Here is a 14,744-nt window from a genome sequence, read left to right as displayed (position 1 = left end):
CTTGAGGTACAGTGCATGAATATAATTCTACCCCAATACTCCTCTTGGTAATAGGCAAGAGAAGGAGCAAGTGGCCAGTCACAGCCCTCTTCTTCCCATAGAGGCAGAAATCCCAATCATCTTTGAAAGGTGGTGAACCAGGTCCCACATCACATGCCTATCCATGCCATACTCAATCCAGCCATCTTTATATTGCTCCTAGAACAAGACACTACCTCTCAGCTTTGGGAATTTTCTCTGGCTGTCCTCTTTGCCTGGGATACTCTTCCTCTTTCCCTGGCTTCCTTAAAAGCCCAATTAAAATTCTGTCTTCTACAGGAAGCCTTCCCCAAGCCCTCTTAATTCCAGTGCTTTCCCTCATTTAACTATTTCCTATTTACCCCTTAAATAGCTTGCTTTGTATGTAATTGTTTGTATGTCTGTCTCATTAGACTGTAAGCTGCTTGAGGGCAGGGAGTGTCTTTTGCTTCTTTTTTTTTTATCCCTAGCACTTAGCACAGTACCTACCTCATAGGAAGCACTTAATAAATATTGATTGATTGATCCATGAAAAGGAACTTATTCTATTTGAAACTCTTTCCTCATCTGTACTAGGAATAACTCACATTTATGCAGTCCTTTAAGGTTTTCAAAAAGCATTGTTTATATTATTTCATTTAATTTTTACCACCACCCCTGTTAGGTAGATGCTATTGTTAGCCTTATTTTGCAGTTGAGGAAACTGAGACTTAAAGAGGTTAAGTGACCTATCCAAGGTCATAGCACCAATATCTACCCTTACCCTACATCAAAGATTAGTTTTCCCTAAAAGGGTATAAAGCTGTACCTGGAACTTAATTGGGCCCTGGTTCCCTTGAGTAGCTTACTGGTCAGTTACAGATTTTAAAAATCCCACTTTCATGTAATTAGTCTGAAGAGTGCAAGATTTAACACACTTTGCCCTGCTGAACGGATGCACTTCCATACGGCAATGATGGGGGCAATGTTTACAGAAGCTAAATGCCATTGTATCCTTGTTGCATATCCTTATTATATTTGAGCTAAGCAAACCTCCTTTTGTTAACCGTTCAATGACTTAAAAGTGTCTTGCTTCGTTTCCAAATCAAAGCTAAACTAAAAGAATGCTAGCATCAGGTTCATCCCTAGCAGCGTCTGAGACCAGATTTGAGCACAGGTTTTCCCGACCACAATTCCATTGCTGTCTCCATCTTTCCATGTTACCAGAAGACCCACTCCTGCTCTGTTGTGCTATGATTCTCACTGTTGCATGGATTGTTTCTCTTGCTCCCTCCCTCACTCCCAGCCAAACAGGTAGGAGAAGATATTCCAGGATGAGGGACTTTTTTTTCTGACTCTGGAAAGGGGACCCAGGCAGATAGAAAAGTAACAAATTATCTGCTTATCATAGTTGACAACTCAACTCCATTTTTTCCTGCTTTTATTGTGCTTGACTCTCAGGCAGCTGGCCACAGCCTTTTATCCCTGGACTTTCACTCCATCGTGACCTTGCCAACTGCTTGTTTTCCCTCCCACCTCTCTCTTTTGGACTCCTTCTTGTGTCCTAACAATGGACCTTTATCCACTTCATCTGGTCTATCTGTTGATATTTCTCAAGGTTCCCATATTTCTCCATTGTTATTTCCAATTTATCAGCTTCTAAAGCCTGACATCATATCTGGCTGTGATATACAGTTGTATGGCTATTACTTACTCTGTGCAAGTATATTACTCTGCATCAACAATTTTTTTCTCTTCTCTTCCAAGTTAGGAATAGTGTCTGTAATATCACCAAATTTGATGTCTGCAAATCATCCCCACAACCACAGAGATAAGACAGAATTCATTACCGTTGGTGTTACCCTCACTAGGGGGAGAATTCAAGTCAAATTGCTTTGCCCTTGGATGACATATCCCTTTAATTTGAAATTGGTACCGGCCCCTCAACTATCGTGTTTGAACTTGCAACTTGCTCCTCTTCCCTCTTCAGAAATCATTTGCATTGATGTTTGTGCATAGTGGGTAGGGGATATTTTTTCAAGGTCATGTACTAGTTCTGAAGATGGAATACCAGATAATGTCCCAGGGAGTGAAGAGCATCAAGTTCAATGTTCCACTCCCAAGGCCAACAATTTGCTTAAGTAAGGATTTCAGCCTTGATTACAGTGCTTATTAAATGAAAATGTGCCCGAATTTCCCAGGTTTTGTTTTGAATTTCTCAATTTTGCATTATACTCCAGGGATGCTCAGCAGATTTGCTTCCCAGGACAACCAGGTCTGATCAAGGCAGAACCCTTACTTAAACAAACAAACAAACAAGTCACCCCAGGCCTAGAAGGGAATCTGTGGAGGTGTTTGCTAATTCAGCTTCCTCACTGAGGACACCAGCTGGTTGCTAGCTGCAATAGATTAATCTATTAGGCATCTGGATGTTTTCTCTATCTGTTTCACAGTCTCAGATAAACCATATCTATTTATTTATCTTGGTTTGCAAGATCCTAAAGGACAGGTACTGTGTGTGTACCGTGGATAAGTTAACTGTATCCCTAGATCTCAGTTTACTCATCTGTAAGAAATGTGAGATGTGCAAATGTTGAGACATCTCCACTCCAAAGGTTCATCCTGAGTCTTTGTGCCCAGCCTGTAGTCAAGCCTTCCTAACTCATACTGGTCCCATCAACCACAGTCAAACATACTTGACCCCAACAAAGAGATGTCATTTTGGTCCTCTTTGACAATGAAGGACAACAGCCAACCAACCCATCTGTAAAATGAAGTAATTGGACAAAGCCACAGGAGGATCTTTAAGCTCTCTCTCAGTAATAAGTCTATGACTCCACAAACCTATTGTACATAGGGAAGCATAGGATAATGACAGAAGCTTCCAATCCAATCTAGTCCAGTCCAAGTCAATGAACAGAAACTTGTATGCCCACTATTATCAATCATTGTGCTGCATTCTGAGGATACAAAGACAAAACCAAAATAGTCCCCAGCTTCAAGGAGCTTACATTACATAACACCTACGTAGGTAAGCAAATACAAAGTATATATGTAGAGTATGAGTTTTGTCCATGTAGGTTATATGTGCATCCACCTCAGTTTGTTTAAATGCAACTAGTAGGGAGGAATCAATAGATAGCTCTAGAATCTGGCCCATCCTTCTACAAGGGAGACTTTGAAACCTGTCTGGTATCTCTGGAACAAGAGACTAGGGCCACTAGATTGTCCACTCTTCCCTCCCCAAAGAGGACATACCAGACTAAAATTATATCTATTTGCTTATTCCCTCCTCCCTTTCCAATATTGTTAGTCTAGAGGAAATGATTTTTAGGTTCAAGCTGATTCTCTGGTCCAGAGGTGGGGAACTTGCAGTCTCAAGGCCACATGTGGCCCTCTAGGTCCTCAAGTTGGCCCTTTGACTGAATCTAAACTTCACAGAACAAATCCCCTTAATAAAATGATTTGTTCTGTAAAACCTGGACTTAGTCAAAAGGTTGCACCCAAGGACCTAGAAGGCCCCATATGGCCTTGAGGCCGTAGGTTCCCCACCCCTGTTGTGGTCCCTAAACCCTTAACGATGGTATAGTTTATTTCCAGAGGCTTGGTTCCTTCTCACCAAATGCTAGTTATGCTATCACAAATGGTGAATAGTCCACAAAGCCATTTTTCAATACAGATCATAAACAGAAATCAGAGAAGTTATATTGATTAAAATTTACCAGAAAATACACAGAGTGAATGAGATGTCCCTTTGAAAATGAAATATCTCAGCTAAACTAATAGAGAATCCCCAATCTCTTCCAAGGGAGAAATTCCTGAAGTTTCTAGGGAAACAATTTGGAAATTAGGGATATGTTGGCATGCTCGCTTTGCTACATGTCTACCACTTCCCAAATCTTTTCTTTTTCTCTCCAAGTTTCTCTCCAAAGAGGGTCTGGAACCATGTATGTCCTTGGTTGAGCACAATGCCCCCATTTTACAGAAGAGGAAACCAAAGCCCAGAGAGGTTGTGATTTATTGGAGATGACAGTTACAAATTGAACTGAGCTTCTCCAGCTACAAATCCCTCTGTACCATATTGCTTGTTCAATTATGAAAGACTCAAGGCAGGATGGATCTTGACACCTATTGGCTGGGTTCACTGATATTAGATACAAATCTGATGTGAGTGTGTGTGTGTGTGTGTGTGTGTGTGTGCAATACACACACACACACATACACATATATGTATACACATATATAGGAACAATATAGGGTATGTTTAACGGCACCCAATATGTAACTCAATGACAGTGCATAGGCTGGTGGGGGTGGGAGGTGGAAAGAGTATGATGCTATCAAAGATTCATGGATAAGTATGTGATATTAACAGTATTGGAGTGGGGGAAGAAGAGGTTCCTAGGGGTGGGAGGAGGTCTTGGAGCATGTGAGCTTTTTTTTTAAAAAAAATTACTGGATAAGGATGTTTTTGGGAGATCAAGTGGAATCATTCCAAATAGCGTGGAAAAGAACTATGAGATAGGAAAATAACAGCCTTGGTGAATTGTGAACCCAGATTTTTTTCTCAGTCATTACCTTTACTTCTCCCACCCCCTGATTCATATCCCAAGCATTAAGAGTAGGTATGCATAACACTGTGTCACCAAGGGGGTAGAGGGTGGAGGAAAAATGACACTTCTGCCTTTTATCTACTCAGAGCACTTCAAAATCCCCAAATGAACTATTTGTTCACTCCCTCAGGGGCAGAGTGAAATTGTGACAGTGGAGGGAATTAAGATAAGATCTGAGGAAGAATATTCTAAATGGTGATGATGTTAGATACCAAAATAGGTAAAAGTTGCAGGTCATGAAATTTCCCTCCCTCTGATGTAAATCTATATCGTGGACTCAAAGCAAGTAGGGATTGTTTACTTTTTTGTACTTGCATCTCTAGGGCCTGGTACTGTGCTTTATACACACTAGGTGCTTAATAAATACTTGTAGATTGATATAAGAATAAGAGAGATAATATTCTGGTTTAGAGACAAACCTATTCGAAGGTAAGAGATTAAACTGAATGTCATCTTGAGGTCCCTTTCAGGCCTAGGGTTCTATGATTTTGTGGCTCCAACATAGGCTCCTCTGTATGGCCTGCTTTGGTCAAACTGGTTTCGTTGTTGCCCTGTGAATACTTTACTCTTTTTACTCACACTATTCCCTCTCTTTACTCATACTACTCCCTCTCCTAAAAATGCACTCCACCCTTCCTATTAAATTCCGACTTACATTTCAGAGCCAAGCTCAAATCACATGCATCTTCTATGAAACATTCTTTCTCCCTCCTCTGAATTTCTAGAAGCACTTCTTGGCTGTACCAACTAGATCGCCTTTGAGGTCTCTTCCAGCTTCCAATCTATGAGCCTATGATTCCTTATTTGGCATTTAACCTCCTCAATTATCTTTTCACGTATACATTGTTTTATCTTCTCTACGAAATCATGACTTTAGAAAGACTGGATTTTAGAGTTAGAAGAATTCTTAGAGTTTAATATTTGCATCTAGTTCTAGAAAACTACTTGTCCATAAATTTTCTTCCAAGTCCTATGATCCTCTCACCTAAGCCCCTTACTTCACAGATGTGGAAAACGAAGTACAGAGAGATAAAGTGATTTACCCAAGGCCACACAGCTAAGAAATGACAGAGCTAGGATTCTGACCCAGGTCTTCAGTTTGGCCTTCAGAATAGGTTGGTTCTACCTCTCTGGGAGTCTTCCAGAAAGGTCTGGATGATTACTTGTTGGGTAGGATTTAGAAGGGATTCTTGTTCAGGTATAGGTGGGATCAAGCAGCTTTCTGAGGGCCCTTTCAACTCTGATGTTCTGTGGTAAGGGTGGGATTGACCCCCTCCCACCATCACCCCCTTTTAGCTATGGTACCTTAACTAGGTAAAAAGACTTTCTGATTGAATTAAACAGTCAGAACTGAGCCTGAACAAGGCCTGTACATTTCCTTGAATCAATCAAAGCTATTGTGTGAGAGACAGGGTCATAGCCTGAGCAATTTGTCTAAAAGGAAGAAGCTAGCTCAGAAATGAAAGAAAAGATCCTTAGAGTCTGGATTCATGAGGTTGGGAGTAAGCATGATATTTCTGACAGACCTTTTGAGGAGCAAGGGGGAAAATAAGCCACAGTGGAAAAGGAAAGATATAGAGTATAGTCATTGACTCTAGACATCTTGGATCAGGGGACCCAGGCTGAACAAAATTGCAAGAAAAAATCTTTACCCAACTTTGTTTCTGAAACCTGTTTATTCACAGACACCATAATATAATCTGCTGTTTTGTTACCCAAATGTTTCCAGTAAACTCAAGTTTGCCTCAACCACAAAGAAGTCAGGGGTTAATTAGCAAGATATATATACGAGAGGCAGAGAGCCTAACCTCTGCCTGAGTGTTAGGAATTCTTCTAACTGGGGTCTCAGTCACTGTTATTGAGTTCACCATTTTTCATCTAAAATAAACTCCCCAAAACCAAAAAGGAGGGAATGAAATGGACATCAGGGGTCTAAACTTAAATGGAGCTAATTATTGTAACAAGGAATTGGGTAACTTCAAATCCAGTGCCTTTTCCATTAGATCATAGCCATTCTTCCCTTTAAGGGAAAGTTTGGAAGAGACTTCTTTGCAGTCCCTACTGTCCTAGCTCAGTGTCTGGTACATAAATATTTTCTGACTGGTTCCTTGATGGATTTGAGCTGGATGACCTTTTCCTTTCACGGAACACATTTTCTGATCTGCTGCATCAGAGAGAGTAGGGACAGGTTAGGTAAGTCTATCACTGTTAGGGACAGAGGAAGAAGGGGGTAAAGAATAAGGAAAAAGGCACTCGGTGTCCCTGGTGTAGTGGAAAGAGGATCCGATTTGCAGTCAGAGGCCCTGGTTTGAATCCTGGCTTTGCCATTTATTATCAATGTGGTCTTGGAGGGTTCTCCTCCTGATCTCTGGGTCTCAGTTTTATTGGTTCTCTGTCTCTCTGTCTTTCTTTTTGTCTGTCTGTCTCTCTTTCTCTCTCTGTCTCTGTCTCTCTCTCAGGAAAATAAAAAAGACTTAGATTAAGGCTTTCCAGCAGATCTTATGGCATGCTTTCCTGAACCGAGCACGTCTAACCTCCCTCCACTCTCTCCAGAGTCTATCTCTCTCCGCAATGGCCTTTGCCCAGGGCCCCGACCTGTCACCCCAGCTGTAGGGTAGCCGACGGCCCAGGGCTCCTTGCCACCACTACCTGTTAGTCGAGGCAGATCCCCGGCTCCAGGCTGAGCTTTGTGTTGCTTTGTGTGTATTTCACGCAGTGACAAATTTAGAGACCAGGTGTAGGACGCCGAGGCAGATGGGGGTGCGGGCGGGAGGCAGGGAGCGAGAGCCCATTTCCATGCAGCCCCAGCGCCTCCGCCCCTCACCAAACGGTCCCCTCCTTACAAGCGCGCACAGACGAATCCCCAGCAGAATCCGGAGCCTGGCGCAACGGCCGCAGCAGCGGCAGCAGCAGCGGGGAGGGGGGAGTGAGTTGGCACGCGGAAGGCTTGCACAATGAGCTAATTGGTCTCAAATCTAAATCACAAAAGACCTGTAAATTACATGGCTTAGAATGAAGGGACCCGGCTGCCTGGGCTTCGGCACACGGGGGGCGGCTGGGGCGTGTGTGGCTGCAGGGGGCGGGGGGGAGGGGGAAAGTCCGTTTTTTAAGTGAATTTATACTATTATAAGACCTGTCGCGGGTGAGTAATAAAAACAGCGATGCTATGTTAAGCCTTGTGTTATCCTGTTTGCTCAGATGCTGCTTACACCAGCTGTAGCCCGCAGAAAGCACTTTTCAATTTATTTTTATGACTCCTCTCTAAAAGCATTCCATTAAAGGAATATTACCCGGTATGAAGTTGGAAAGTACCAATCGCACTTTATTTGCCTGTGCCGGGAAGGGATAAACAATTCTGCGTCGTGTCGCGACGGTCATTCTACTCATCCAACCTGGCTCAGACCACCTTAGGGCAGGGACAGATTCTGGGGGCGCACCCCGAGATCGCAGGGTCTTCTCCCACTCCCTGGAGCCATATCTGGGCCACATTTCAGTCCCTGCAGATTTGTGGGTGGAAGGTTCCCCTACTTGGTTGGTTAACTTTCGCCACACCACTGGTAAGAAGTAGCTTGGGTAGTCTGTCCTAATACTGAGTAGCAATGAGCTGAGCTAGGCAGAAGCAGCCATCTCCTGAAACTCTGTTAATTCTGCCTCCCAGATCCTCCCCAAGTCATTTATTTGGCCCTCTTGCTGCCTGTGCAGCTCAAATGAGGTTTGCGTTTGCAACTGTGAGGGGTACCTGTGATCACACCCTAAATTACACTGGATCTGCTTATAGAATCACAGAATCAATCTTAAAACGTCAGAGCTGCAAGGGATTCAACTCAGCAAGCTTTAATTAAGTGTAAAGTACTATGCTACGTGCTGGAGATAATAAGATGGCAAAAGGGGCAACAAAGTATACCTATCTTTAAAGAATATACCTTCTGCTGGGGGAATAATCTTGGTGCAGTTGGAAAGTTCTGGAGTTGGAGTCCTAAAACCTGGGTTCAGATCCTTCTTCTATTACTTACTGTGTGACCCTGGGCAAATCATTTTTCTTGGTTTCAGGTATTTTTATCTGTATAAGGACGGGGTTGACCTAAATTGACCTGTGAGAACCGTTCTAATTCCAACCTTGAAACAGAGTGTCTGGTTTAGTTAGTAGAAAATGGAGGCTAAGCAGTGACAAAGTCAGGACAAGAACCTAGATCTCCTTAAGCCCAGTTCTTTGTTCTTTTTCCTACAGTACAATGAATGTCTTGTTGTTCAGTCCTTTCAGTTCTGACTCTTCACGGCCCCATTTAGGGTTTTCTTGACAAAGATACTGGAGTGGTTTGCCATTTCCTTCTCTGGCTCATTTTACGGATGAGGAAACTGAGGAATGTCTGGAAGTAATCGAATTGTTAACTCGCTTTTTCTTTGAAAAAGAATGGTCCATGGAGGAAGGTTTTCAAAGTTGGTGTTTAGGAGGGAAGGGATTTAAATGGTGCCTACTGTGTACCAGGCACTGTGCTAAGCATGTTACAAATATCATCTCATTTAATCTTCACAACAACCTTGCAAGGTAGGCACTGTTATCTCCATTTTTACAGAAGAGGAGACTGAAGGTAAAGTGAGAGACTGAAGGTAAAGTGAGGCTTAATGCATATATCACTAATTAGCTAACACTTGACTTGCAAATAAACCCATTTAAGGGAAAGGCCACTTCTGCCTGGTTCCTACCCTTTGGTTCCCTGGTCCCAGACCCCAGAGCATTCCAGCATTCATTTACAAAACATTTGTTCAAGGCACAACAGCGTGCAAGGCATACGGAGATGACAAATGACATACCATAGACCCGGCCCTTATAATCTAATAGGGAAGATAAGATCTGTAGATAAATCATCTACCATATATACTTGTTTAGAAATTTGATACAAAGTATAATGGGATATGGTAGAACAGAGACCAAGTCCAACTGCCCTTTGAGAAAGGAAAGATGACACTTTCAGCTGGAAGGAGTAGGGGGAAGCTTCATGGAGAAGGTGGCCCATATTATGGGTCTGGGAAGAAGGAAGAAGAGGAACTGTGCTTGAGGGGTGGGGAGTAAGAATGCCCAGAAGTGGGAGAATGGAGAATAAGTCTGGAGAACAGCTAACAGCTCAGGTTGACTGTAATACAGAGTGGGTGGGAAGTAATGGGAAATCATGCTGGAAAGGTAGATTGGAGGCTAATTATGGACAGTCTAAAATGCTAATCTTTTTTTTTTTTTTTAGTCATTAATGGTTTAATGTGAACTTGGCAACAAATCACCATTGTAGTTCTCTTAGGGAGCTGTATTTGATGCAGAGCTGTTAAACATTTTTATGCATCACCTGGGTAAAGGCATAGTACATAAGATAATACAATTCATAGGTGAAACAAAACTTGGACGTATAGCTAACTCAGGATAGTAGTCAGAATCTAAAAAGATCTTGCAATTTATTAGAGACATATAGAAAATTATATACTTAGGAATAGCAAAGTCCCCCAAAACACCATATCTGATTTCCTTTCAGCCAATCACAGAGGGGAGCTAAAATGCTAATCTAAGGAATTTGTATTTTACTGGAGTTTTTTGAGCAGGGAATAATGAATGGAGTCAGACCTGTGCATTAGGAACATGTATTTGCCAACTTGGGTGAAGGGTGAGTTGGCACATGGAAAGACTTGAATCTGGGACACCAGATAGGAGACCATCATAATAGATGTCACAAGAACTGATAAAGACCTCAAGTTAGGTGGTGACAGAGTGAGAAGAGGGGAAGAGACAGGTGGAAGTGATGGTGTGTAAGAAGAATCAATAGGATCTTGCAATTAATTTTATTTGAGAAGAGGAGTTAAAGATGAGTCCAAGTTATTGGACCAGAAGCATGATGGGACCATACACAAGAATAGGAAGGTAAGGTGGAAGGGAGGGTTTTCGTTTCTTAGCGGACAAGGCGATTGTGAATGACTTCAGTGGAGATAGGCCTTTACTGACAATATGGCCATCAGTCAGCCAACAAGCATTTTTTAAGCATCTAGTGTATACCAGATACTGTATGTAATGAGCTCTGGGGATGCACAAAGGCAAAAAGTGGTCACTTCCCTAAAGGGGCCCAGATTCTAATGGGGAAGAAAATATCCAAATAACGGGGGACATACAGAGAAAATAGCAAGACCTGTACGAAGAAGCTTCAGGGGAATGTCAGAGGAGAAGACACTAGCTGCTGGGGCCAACAGGAAAGGCCTCCTGAAGAATGTGAGATTGGAGCAGGGTCTTGAAGGAAGCCAGGAAAACTCAGAGGTGGAGGCAGAGGAAAAGCATTCCAGGCTTGGGGAACAGCGTGTGGAAAAGCACAGAGGCGGAAGGTGAAATCTCCTGTTGAAGAATCAGAAAATGGAAAGGGTATAAAAAGAATGGAAAGGTAGGAAGGAACCAGGTTGGAAAGAAATTTAAATGCCAAATTGAAGAGTTTGTATTTGATCCTGGAGGTAATAAGGAACCACTGGAGTACTTTTGAATATGATGTTGGGTGACATGGTGTCACTGTGTTTTAGGAAAGTCACTTTGGCCAGTGAGTGGAGGATGGATCAGAGAGGGGGAGATACAGGAGGCAGGGAGACCAACTAGAAGGCGATTGCAATAGTCTGGATAAGAGGAGCTGATGGCCTGACCTGTGGTGATGGCTGTGCGCAGGGACAGAAGGGACATAAATGAGAGAGGTAAAGGCAGCAATGACTAGCTTTGGCGACACATTGGATATGTAAAGTGATTGGGAAGGAGGAATCAAGGGATGACACCAAAGTTTTGAGCCTGGGTAACTAGAAAGACGGTAATAACCTTCACAGTGATAGCAAAGTTGGGAAGAAGGAAGAGTTTGAAGAAAAAGATAATGGTTTCTAGTTTTTTGTTGTTGTTTAGTTGTTTTCAGTCATGTCTGACTCTTTGTGACCCCTTTTAGGGTTTTCTTGGCAAAGATACTGGAGTGATTTGCTACTTCCTTCTCCAGTTCATTTTACAGATGAGGAAACTGAGGCCAACGGTAAAGTGACTTGACCAGAGTCACACAACTAATAAGTGTCTGAGGTGAGATTTGAACTTGAGAAGATAAGTCTTCCTAACTGTAGGACTGCCACTTTATCCACTGCGCCACCTTTTGGATATGTGGGTAGAATTTGGGATGTCAATGGCAATCCACTTCAAAATACCCAAAATGCAATTGTTGATTTGAGACATTAGTTCAGAGGACGAGGTTGGGATCTGGAATCATTTGCATACATGTGATCATTGAATCCATGAAAGCTGATAAATCATAAACTTAATGGATGATAAGGCATTTATTAAGCACTCTCTCTGTACCAGGCCCTGTGCTAATACTGGTGGTACAAATAAAAACAAGCAGGATAGTCCTCACTTAAGAGAACTTTACATTCTAGTGGGGAAGGCAAGACATAACAGGGAGCTAGAAAGAGCTGGGTGTATCTAGGTAGCTTGTTGGCCTTGTGGATAGAGCACTGGACCTGAAATCAGGAAGGCTTGAGATTAAATCCAACCTCAGACACTTAATAGCTATCTGACTCTGGGCAAATTGTCCATCTACCTCAATTTCCTTACCTGTAAAATGGGGATAATAATAGCACCTACCTCTCAGATTTTATCATTCGAAAAGACAGTATTTGAAAAGCACTTTGTAAATGTTAAAACACCTAATATGTGTTATTTATATATTATTTTCCAGATAATGGCATTGTTTGAAAATGCTCAGGAAATGTTGTGATGACCTGGTTCTGGGCAAGAGAAACAGAAAGGTCACCTAGTAAGGTTTAGGGTCCAAGGGGCAGAATCAGAGTTCCATTGAGAAGATGAGGAGAACTAGAATATAGGTGCCATGGTTTAGAAATGACCAGGAAGTGGCCTGGTGATTTGGTTTTATTTAGTAAAAACATTTTTTTTAACTGTTTGTTGATTGTTCTTTTCTCCAAGAAGAGCAGGGCTTGCATCAAGGGAGGGTTGAAGGTTATAGTAGTCAGAGAGTTTCTGGAGGTGCTCATCAGGACTGTTGGAACTGTCTCTTATGTCGTTATGGGAAGTGACAGAGCCACACAATATTCTCTTGCCGTCCAAACTTTTTCTCTATCTGTCCATCACCTGCCCTACAGATTTCTTTTGTCTACCTCCCAGGGCTCAAAAGTCCTTCCAGCTTAGGGCTTAGACTCAGAGCTTAAGAGGAACTCCACATTCTGAGCTCACTAGAACTCATGGTTCAGAAAACTTTGGGATTCAGTTTGGCTTGGTGAGACCAGGACATCAGGAATATCATAATTATTATCAAGTTACTTAGACATCAATGGGCCAACGATGTCATCAGCATGAGTATTTGCTTCATTGGTACAGATGATGCCCTAAGCATTTTCTCTTAACCTGTGCATCCATTGTTAACATCTCTAGATTTTTCACTCTACTGGAGTGCTTGCTCTAGGGTTTTTTGCTTTTTTGTTGATGCCGCTGAAGCACATAGGCTGTCCATCATACCTCACCCTCACTTATTTGGCCAGTTAACCTCCTTTCCTGATCGTACATTTGTACATTGGCTCGACACTATCCCTCATGCCATGTCTTGGTCACAGACCATAATTGAAGTCATGTAGCTTTGCTGGGCCTGTTTCCTCATCTATAGAGTTAGACGGTTGGACTAGATGACCTCTAAGGTCCTTTCCAACAATGAGATCTTATGAATAAATTGCGTCCTTTGGCTGACAGCAAAAATAATCACTTCAGTGGGGACTCATGAGCTAAAGTTTTTGGGTGGATGAAGGCTCATCAAGTACTGTACCTTCAACCTAGAGTAGCTGAGACCCACATGTAAGTAGAGGAAGGAGGAACCCAGGTACTATACAAGAATATCAATATTGATGTGATTCAGATTTTCCAATATAATGCCAAATCATTAATCATTTGACTACTTTCTCATTCAGTGTGCCTGCAATTAAATTAATGTTTGCATGTGATTTAAAAGTGGATTCTTTTAAAAATATAATTTTTAGTTTTGGTTATGCTGTATTTGGCAAACACAAGTTAATATGAATATTTTCATATACAAAGGACAGAGACGATTATATGTGAAACTATAAATCTCTATTACAAGTAGCTTGCTTTTAAAGAAAGCATATAAAAATTCAATTTGTTGGTTTTAAAAGCTGTCCAGATTGTCTATCTCCCTCTGAACTGCCATCCATTCTCATCTGTATCTTTTTTAATGCTTCAATGACCGTTTTTTCTTTTTTTCTTCTTTTTTTTACATCACTGTTATTTACCTTCCTCTCCTCCTGAAATTCCCACCCCCATTATGAAAAAAAAAAACTCACTTGTGACAAACAAGCATAGTCAAGCAAAATGAATTCATACATTAGCCATATCCAAATATACATAGCTCATTCTGCATCTGGTGTCATTACCTCTCTTTTAGGGGACTGTGTACATTATTTGGGATCTGCTTATTTTACCCTTCATCAGTTCATACAAGTCTTCGCAAGTTTCTTTAAATATATATCTTTTGTCATTCTTATGTCATAATCTGTTCAGCCATTCCACAATTGATTGGCACCTACTTATATTTTAGTTCTTTGCTATAACAAAAGTGCTGCTATAAATATCTTTGCCCACATGGGTCTTTTCCCTATGTCTTTGATCTCCTTGGTATAGAAGGCAAGTCTTCTTATTTCTGAGTCAAAGGGTATGCTGCAAAGTTCTGATTCTCATCACTTCCTACTTCCTTTTCTATGGTTCTATCTCCATCAAAGAAGTGGAAAGGGGCTGGTAGGACTGTGGCCCATTTTATATTTTTGTTTATTTTACGGGTTGCTATGACCCTCAAATCTAGCACCTAGTGGCCAGTCTAATGATGATTAGCCTTTTCATACTGAGATATGTTAGGCTTTGGAGAGCAGACTCAGTTTATCACTGGAACCACACAGCTACATTATGAAAAAAGCTTTGATGGATTGATGTGAGAACCTAGCCTAATCACATATGAAATTGTTTCAGTTGGGAAATTAATCTCAAATTTCAAATTGATGTAAGGTATATATGCCCGTGTAAATTACACACACACACACACACACACACAAACATTTTTGTCTGAATGGGAT

Source organism: Vombatus ursinus, unplaced genomic scaffold, assembly GCF_900497805.2.
Source record: "Vombatus ursinus unplaced genomic scaffold, bare-nosed wombat genome assembly UNPS02014798.1, whole genome shotgun sequence".
Lineage (NCBI taxonomy): Eukaryota > Metazoa > Chordata > Mammalia > Diprotodontia > Vombatidae > Vombatus > Vombatus ursinus.
Note: the sequence above shows the minus strand (reverse complement) of the source record.